Source organism: Schistocerca gregaria, chromosome 2, assembly GCF_023897955.1.
Source record: "Schistocerca gregaria isolate iqSchGreg1 chromosome 2, iqSchGreg1.2, whole genome shotgun sequence".
In the NCBI taxonomy this organism is placed as follows: domain Eukaryota; kingdom Metazoa; phylum Arthropoda; class Insecta; order Orthoptera; family Acrididae; genus Schistocerca; species Schistocerca gregaria.
This window is the reverse complement of record NC_064921.1, coordinates 1,051,528,733-1,051,536,921: the sequence shown is the minus strand read 5'-3', so window position 1 is coordinate 1,051,536,921 and position 8,189 is coordinate 1,051,528,733.

Here is an 8,189-nt window from a genome sequence, read left to right as displayed (position 1 = left end):
TTTCTTCAACGTCTATATGTACATCTACATCTACGTGATTACTCTGCTATTCACAATAAAGTGCCTGGCAGAGGGTTCAATGAACCACCTTCATGGCTTATCTCTACCGTTCCACTCTCGAACGGCACGCGGGAAAAACGAGCACTTACATGTTTCCGTGCGAGCCCTGATTTCTCTTATTTTATCGTGATGATCACTTCTCCCTATGTAGGTGGGTGACAACAGAATGTTTTCGCAATCGGAGGAGAAAACTGGTGATTGAAATTTTATGGGAAGATTCCGTCGCAACGAAAACCGCCTTTGTTTTAATGATTGCCATTCAACTCACGTATCATGTCTGTGACACTATCTTCTCTATTTCGCAATAATACAAAACGCGCTGCCCTTCCTTGTGCTTTTCGATCTCATCCGTCAGTCCCACCTGCTGCGGATCCCACACCGCACAGCAGTACTCCAGAACAGGGCGGACAAGCGTAGTGCAAGCAGTCTCTTTGGTAGACCTGTTGCACCTTCTACAATGAATCGCAGTCTTTGGTTTCCTCTACCCACAATATTATCTATGTGATCGTTCCAATTTAGGTTATTTGTAATTGTAATCCCTAAGTATTTACAGCCCTCAGATTTGTGTGACTTATCGCATAATCGAAATTTAGCTGATTTCTTTTAGTACTCATCTGAATAACTTCCACTTTTCTTTATTCAGGGTCAATTGCCACTTTCCGCACCATACAGATATCTTATCTAAGTCATTTTCCAAGTCGTTTTGATAATCCAATGACTTTACAAGACGGTAAATGCATTATCTGCAAACAATCTAAGACGGCTACACAGATTGTCTCCTATGTCGTTAATATAGATCAGGAACAATAGAGGGCCTGTAACACTTCCTTGGGTACCATACTTTGATGGCTACGGTTCAACTTGTAAATAAGTACAAACGAGACTTATTCCAGGAGGACAAACGTGTATCTCTTCATTTTTCAGTTTTCATGCAGAATGTATGTCTAGGCCAAAGGTTATTTTCAACTAATGTGAATTTTGAATCCCTGTCATTTTTCACATGGTTTAAAGTACACGTGTTCTTCCTGCATTTTTCATGTTCCCTGCCATTTTTAAGAAGGTCACGCAGTCTGTGGCTGCAGTTGTGTCACAGTAGTGTACTAGTGTCTGGAATTGGATCTTCTAACTCCCCTCTGCATGTGCACTCCATGCGTGATGGTTGTAACCTTCAGGGCACCACTAACCGGCCTGCAGAGCGGTAACACAGCATTATGCCTACACTGTATTATGTTCTCTTCCCTGCGTGGTGGTGCAGCGGCTGCTGCAAGCTGACTGACTGCTCCCAGGGACGGTGGCGTGTTCGGAGGGAAACTCCCACGGTGTGCTCTTAACTATATGAAATGGAAGAAAAAGCAATACGCAGTGAGCACGCACTTCCGAGACAACAATAGCACGTGGAAAACGTTTCAATTAGATCGGCAGGCCTTTGTCTGGCGTACAGACCTGGACCTGCAACAACATCAAAAATCTGACGTCATAGAGCCAAAGCCAGTATGTCAGGTCTTGGTTTCTGACGTCATAGTAAGATGTGCCTGTGTCCCGGCTCGCGGATTCTGACAGCATAGAGCTGCAGCCGGTACTTCAGGTCTGATGGCATAGAGCCAGTATGCCCTGGTCACCATGTTCGATAGTCATCTAGCATTTCTCGCCAATTTATACTTAGGACAACATCCCTACTTACACAAGAGTAGGGGAAAAGTTGAATTTCCTGTTAAAACTTAATTTTTTGGCATTTTATACCTAGGGCAATGCTCTTTATCAGTGACGTCATCAATGAAACACTTTGCGCCTTGCCTACCTACTTTTGGCAGCTAATAACCGTAAAGTAAGTGTCAGGGCATGGTGTGGAAGCACCGATATTTCACAGCTAGTGATGACAGTGTTTTTAGATATGAGAGGTACGCTGCTGAATCATTACACTCATAATAGTCAGAAAGTGAGTAATGACAACTACTGGAAGCTGCTGCGATGAAGGAACACCTGCATAAAGTGAAGTTATCGTCGGCTGACAAGCTCGTGATGGCGGTGCAACAGCAGACGCGCAAGGCGCCACACAGCTTCTTCCAAAGCAGAATTACGAAGCTTGGCAGCAGACAGATCCGACTGCATACACGTTCAGGCAGTTTACGTATAGAAAGTTTCCGAACAAAACCTTTTCTTAAATTTTTCTTCACTTTTTGCCTTTACCCCTAAATAAAACAAATCCACAACTTAGATGGAAAGACATCTATCTTTGAACAGAGAGGCGTGCCAGATATCACAACCTTTCAGACGGTTTTGAAGTAGGTCCAAGCAGCATTAACGAAATTTCTAAGAAAAGTCAAAGGATACTCCAAGTTTGACTGCATACCGAGTCATGTGATAAGAATGCAATTAGGTGTTATTAAAAGTGGTAAAAAATGGAAGTAATGGAGAGATCATACCGACAAAACTGACGAAACAAGGCTTCCTAAGGTAATGCAAGAATAGGAACCGAAAGGATAAAAGTACTTTAGATGACCTCGGAAAAGATGGGGTAACTTTTCGGATGAAGCCGAAACAAAAATTTTATCCGTACCGTTTTAACGGTCCAGTTATATACGCTTCTTTTATTCCTCGTAAAAATTAATTTACAACGCAGAATGATGTCGAAAAAATGAATCCGTTTCTAAATAGTACACAAAGAGGAATTTTTTATTCCTTTTGTTTCCATGGTCATCTTTCGCAGCAGCTGTTAAAAAATCAGTTTTTATTGCTTTTCTGTCTTGAACTTACTGCAGTTGTAATTGTAGTGCTGCAGTTGCAGTAACCTCGAGACAGAAAACCAGTAATAACTGATGTTTTTATTTCTTGGTGCTGCAAGACATGTATCATCTTGTTGTTGTTGTGGTCTTCAGTCCTGAGACTGATTTGATGCAGCTCTCCATGCTACTCTATCCTGTACAAGCCTCTTCATCTCCCAGTACCTGCCGCAACCTACATCCTTCTGAATCTGCCTCTGTGTATTCTTCTCTTGGTCTGCGATTTTTACCCTCCACGCTGCTCTCCAATACTAAACTGGTGATCCCTTCATGCGTCGGAACATGTCCTACCAACCGTCCCTTCTTCTAGTCAAGTTGTGCCACAAACTTCTCTTCTCCCCAATCCTATTAAATACTTCCTCTTTAGTTATGTGATCTACCCATCTAATCTTCAGCATTCTTCTGTAGCACCACATTTCAAAAGCTTCTATTCTCTTCTTGTCCAAACTATTTATCGTCCATGTTACACTTCCATACATGGCTGCACTCCATACAAATACTTTCAGAAATGACTTCCTGACACTTAAATCTATACTCGATGTTAACAAATTTCTCTTCCTCAGAAACGCTTTCCTTGCCATTGCCAGTCTACATTTTATATCCTCTCTACTTCGACCATCATCAGTTATTTTGCTCCCCAAATAGCAAAACTCCTTTACTACTGTAAGTGTCTTATTTCCTAATCTAATTCCCTCAGCATCACCCGACTTAATTCGACTTACATTCCATTATCCTCGTTTTGCTTTTGTTGATGTTCATCTTATATCCTCCTTTCAAGACACTATTCATTCCGTTCAACTGCTCTTCCAAGTCCTTTGTTGTCTGTGACAGAATTACAATGTCATCGGCGAACCTCAAAGTTTTTATTTCTTCTCCATGTATTTTAATGCCTACTCCGAATTTTTCTTTTGTTTCCTTTGCTGCTTGCTCAATATACAGATTGAATAACATCGGGGAGAGGCTACAACCCTGTCTCACTCCCTTTCCGACCACTACTTCCCTTTCATGCCCCTCGACTCTTATAACTGCCATCTGGTTTCTGTACAAATTGTAAATAGCCTTTCGATCCCTGTATTTTACCCCTGCCACCTTCAGAATTTGAAAGAGAGTATTCCAATCAACATTATCAAAAGCTTTCTCTAAGTCTACAAATCCTAGAAACGAAGATTGGCCCTTCCTTAATCTAGCTTCTAAGATGACTCGTAGGGTCAGTATTGCCTCACGTGTTCCAATATTTCTACGGAATCCAAACTGATCTTCCCCGAGGTCGACTTCTACTAGTTTTTCCATTTTTCAGTAAAGAATTCGTGTTAGTATTTTGCAGCTGTCACTTATTAAACTTATAGTTCAGTAATTTTCACATCTGTCAACACCTGCTTTCTTTGGGATTGGAATTATTATATTCTTCTTGAAGTCTGAGGGTATTTCGCCTGTTTCATACATCTCGCTCACCAGAAGGTAGAGTTTTGTCAGGACTGGCTCTCCCAAGGTCGTCAGTAGTTCCAATGGAATGTTGTCTACTCCCGGGGCCTTGATTCGACTCAGGTCTTTCGGTGCTGTGACAAACTCTTCACGCAGTGTCGTATCTCCTATTTCATCTTCATCTACATCCTCTTCCATTTCCATAATATTGTCTTCAAGTACATCGCCCTTGTATAGACCCTCTATATACTCTTTCCATCTTTCTGCTTTCTCTTCTTTGCTTAGAACTGGGTTTCCATCAGAGCTCTTGATGTTCATGCAAGTGGTTCTCTTATCTTCTATGGTCTCTTTAATTTTCCTGTAGGCAGTATCTATCTTACATCCTTACATTTATCCTCTAGCCATTCCTGCTTAGCCATTTTGCACTTCCTGTCGATCTCATTTTTGAGACGTTTGTATTCATTTTTGCCTGTTTCATTTACTGCATTTTTGTATTTTCTCCTTTCATCAATTAAATTCAATATACCTTTTGTTACCCAAGGATTTCTACTAGCCCTCGTCTTTTTACCTACTTGATCCTCTGCTGCCTTCACTACTTCTCCCTTAAAGCTACCCATTCTTCTTCTACAGTATTTCTTTCCCCCATTCCTGTCAGTTGTTCCCTTATGCTCTCCCTGAAACTCTGTACAACCTCTGGTTATTTCAGTTTATCCAGGTCTCATCTCCTTAATTTCCCACCTTTTTGTAGTTTCTTCAGTTTTAATCTACAGGTCATAACCGATAGATTGTGGTCAGAGTCCACATCTGCCCCTGGAAATGTCTTACAATTTAAAACCTGGTTCCTAAATCTCTGTCTTACCATTATATAATCTATCTGATATCTTTTAGTATATCCAGGCTTCTTCCACGTATACAGCCTTCTTTAACGATTCTTGACCCAAGTGTTAGCTATGATTAATTTGTGCGGTGTGCATAATTCTACCAGGCGGCTTCCACTTTCATTTCTTAGCCCCAATCCATATTCACCTACTACGTTTCCTTCTCTCCCTTTTCCTACTACCGAATTCCAGTCACCCATGGCTATTAAATTTTCGTCCCACTTCGCTATCTGAGTAATTTCTTTATTTCATCATACATTTCTTCAATTTCTTCGTCATCTGCAGAGCTAGTTGGCATATAAACTTGTACTCCTATAGCAGGCGTGTGCTTCGTGTCTATCTTGGCCACAATAATGCGTTCACTATGCTGTTTGTAGTAGCTTACCCGCATTCCAGTTTTCCTATTCATTATTAAACCTAATTAGTAGCTGGGAAAGAAAATCTGAGCTGTCACCCGGCACCGCATACTGGGAAACCAAATACCTAGAAAACCGACGGGGATGCGACGGAGGCTGTGAAGAATAGCCACAGAACACGACGAGAGAACCTCCACAGCAAGTAGCTGTTTTCAATTAAAGGAAATTAACATAGTATTGTAGTAAAGTATTCGTTGCTTTGTATCGCACTGGACTGACGATCTCGTGGGAATTCGGGGCGTCTGTTGTGCAGACAACTGTTGTTTATTAAAGTGAACTGATACAGGTTTAAAAATACTAAAATCGAGCCGCAGTCTATACTAAAAACGTATGACAGAAGAAAACTTTCGTATATAGAGGTATTAGCAGACGTAAAGCAGATTATCTACGATGTACAACATTATGCAATGACATACTATTCAACACAGGAAAGGAACTATACAGAAACTACGATGACTCACACACACACACACACACACACACACAGAGAGAGAGAGAGAGAGAGAGAGAGAGAGAGAGAGAGAGAGAGAGAGAGAACAGAGTTTGGTACTAGACTGATACATAAACAAGTGAACACAACAGCAGCAACATAGACGTTGTGTTTAGTTAAGCGCAAATGTGAAACTTCTCAAAGTGTATCGTTTTTCTGTGTGCATTTCCACAACAGAAGAGCATGGAGATGTGGACGGATATTCAAAAATTTCTCTTGATTAACCGCAAATGGTAGTCGCAAAATATTTTCGTTCAACAAAATTAAGTTGCCGATGGAGTTACTTGTCAAGTCGCCAATTGAACTCGATCAACATCATCTAGTTGCCGATATACAATAATGTAAAGAGGATCTTACAGAATCCAACATTGTAGAGCACAAAGTATCGGTAATAATCGTTACAGACATGAATTGTTTTCAGGCCCAGTTCGTTAGCATAATGAGTACTTAAAATATGTTTGCGTTTTACAGGACTGATGCTGGTGCAAATGTACTGAAACATGTTTGGGCATTTATAAACAACAGTTGTTTGCATAATAGGTGGATCTGAATTCGCATAATTTAGTCGCCAAACACGGCTATTTCTGAAAGGTTCAAAACCAAACGCTAATTGTGGATTGGCGCCGTTTAGTTGCTCCAGGTTAGGACTGTATATTCTGAAGAAAGATTTGGTAAGGTAATACAACGAGACGCAGGGTTTGCAATTTTATTGAAAAATATACCGTTTATCTTCAGTCAGCATTTGCATTTTAAATAGTATGAGCGAATAGAGGAGACAAGTACACTCCCACTATTTGCAGTTGCTTTAGAGTGACAAAGTTTTCAGACGAAACGTCTTAATAGACGCTTACAACTTAGGACAGTTGTTTATTCTCAACTTCCATTATTTTTATGAGTCCCTGTGGCGACGGAGCATTAAGTTTCGGAAATCGACGTGACATCTTAGAGGAATGGCTGAACGATGAATCATGCAACTGTGATGACGAAATTGGTGGAAATTCAAGACCTGCGCGTAATCATCTTCCGACCACAACAAATTCATAAAATGAATTTCCGACAGTAAAGAAGTTTGTGGTAGCGAGTGATCGTGGCTGTACACTTGTGTGCGAAGTGCAAGCTACCTATTAGCACGAGTTGTTCGGAACCACTGGCGAATTGGTGCATGTAACTTGGCTCACTTTGACTACTGTCAAACTATTTATAGAGGGAGATAGTGAGATTTTGTTGTCCGCCTTGGTAGCTGCGCGATCAGTGTGGCGTATTGCTAAGCGAAGGGACCCGGGTTCGATTTCCGGGTGAGCAGGAGATTTTCTTCGCTCGGGGGCTGGGTGTTGTCCTTACTTTCAGATCGTCATAATTGACATTACTATTGAGCACAATTTAGAATTTAAGAAAAAAATAGTTTTTTATCCTTGTTTAGTATTTATATATTGCTTTTAATGACGTGTTCCTAGTTCAGACTGATTTATGTAAGTGCAAACAAAAGTGAAAGATGGAAGGTCCTATCGTTGAGCTTATTAAATACGACGTTTGGTAATGTTTACGCTCAATGTTTAATACCCTTTTTAAAAAATAAAACTCCTTTTTATTATCACATCAAAATAGCTGGGTCCAGAGGACCCATGACCACACCTAAGCGTGTACCATGCAAGGCCACCCAACGGTGAGTGGGGCAGCGCATCCTGTTCCACGGCTACTCATTTCAATTCTTGCTCCACTTGAGAATAGAGAGAGGGAGAAGCGACTGTCTATATGGTTCCGAACGAGCCCGAATTTCCGTTACCTTCGTTGTGCTTACGCGACATGTGCGTTGGTGGCAGTAGAATCGTTCTGGAGTCAGCTTCAAATGTCGATTCTCTAAATTTTCTCAATCGTGTCACCTTCACTCCAGGGATTACAATTAGTGTCCTTGAGGCATGTCCGTAATACTTGCGTACTGTTAAAAAATGCCAGTAACAAATCTACGAGGCCGCCTCTGATTTGCTCCCAGACAAGAGTGGGTCGCACTGGTGTTCTATATGCGGTCTCCTTTACAGATGAACCCTCATATTCCTAAAATTCTCCCGTTCGAAGCGTGAATGCTCTATTCATATTCGCCAGAACTTGCATTTATGTTTATTTGTGTATCCTGCGTCACAAGTAA